Source organism: Chrysochloris asiatica, unplaced genomic scaffold (assembly GCF_000296735.1).
Source record: "Chrysochloris asiatica unplaced genomic scaffold, ChrAsi1.0 scaffold00033, whole genome shotgun sequence".
In the NCBI taxonomy this organism is placed as follows: Eukaryota; Metazoa; Chordata; class Mammalia; order Afrosoricida; family Chrysochloridae; genus Chrysochloris; species Chrysochloris asiatica.
This window is the reverse complement of record NW_006408551.1, coordinates 792,927-793,782: the sequence shown is the minus strand read 5'-3', so window position 1 is coordinate 793,782 and position 856 is coordinate 792,927.

Here is an 856-nt window from a genome sequence, read left to right as displayed (position 1 = left end):
TGACTAGCGATTCAGAAGTAGTTCGCCACTCTTTCTTCCTAGTCTGTCTTTGTCTGGAAGCTCATCTGAAACCTGTCCACCATGGGTGACCCTGCTGGTTAAATTAAAATACCAGTGGCATAGTCCTCAGAATCACTGCAACTCAAACCACTACAGCATGACAGACACACAAGTGGTGGCTGTTTAGTTTTATGTGGATACTGTCTCTTTAAATTTTGATGTCAATCTTGATACAATCCTGATATAATCAAGATTTTTCTCTCCTGATACTATCAATCCTGGTACAATCAAGATATGCTCTCCCAAGATGGCGGCTCCTGTAACAGCTGAGTGTCTTGATCCGTAAAACAATGGATTTCTGGTTTCTCCTGCAAATTCCCAAGCTGTAAACCCTCTGAGCCTCCAAATGTACCTTTATGTTTGTTCCAGAGTTCCAACACCATCTTGTGAGCCCTCTTGGCCCAGTATTCCGTGTTGTTGTTGACCGAGCTCCTCACTACACAGCTACCCAATCTGCCATCTTGACGATAAAAGGCCTGGTAATGTGTGGTTAAGAATTTGGCTTTGAATCCTGCGGTCAGCAGCTTGAATCCACCAGGCCCTCTGTGGGAGAGAGATGAGGCTTTCTGCTTCTTGTATATAAAACGGCCTTGGAGTCTGGCGCATTAACCCACATCACCACACTAGGACTCCAGATCTTGTTCACTGCTTCGAAGATCTCGCTAATTCAAAGATCTCACTGCTTTGAAGACCTGAACATAGAATGTATGAAGTATGAATCTGGGAAAATTGGAAGTTGTCAAAAATGAAGTGGAATGCATCAACATCAATATCTTAGGCATTAGTGAGCTGAAAT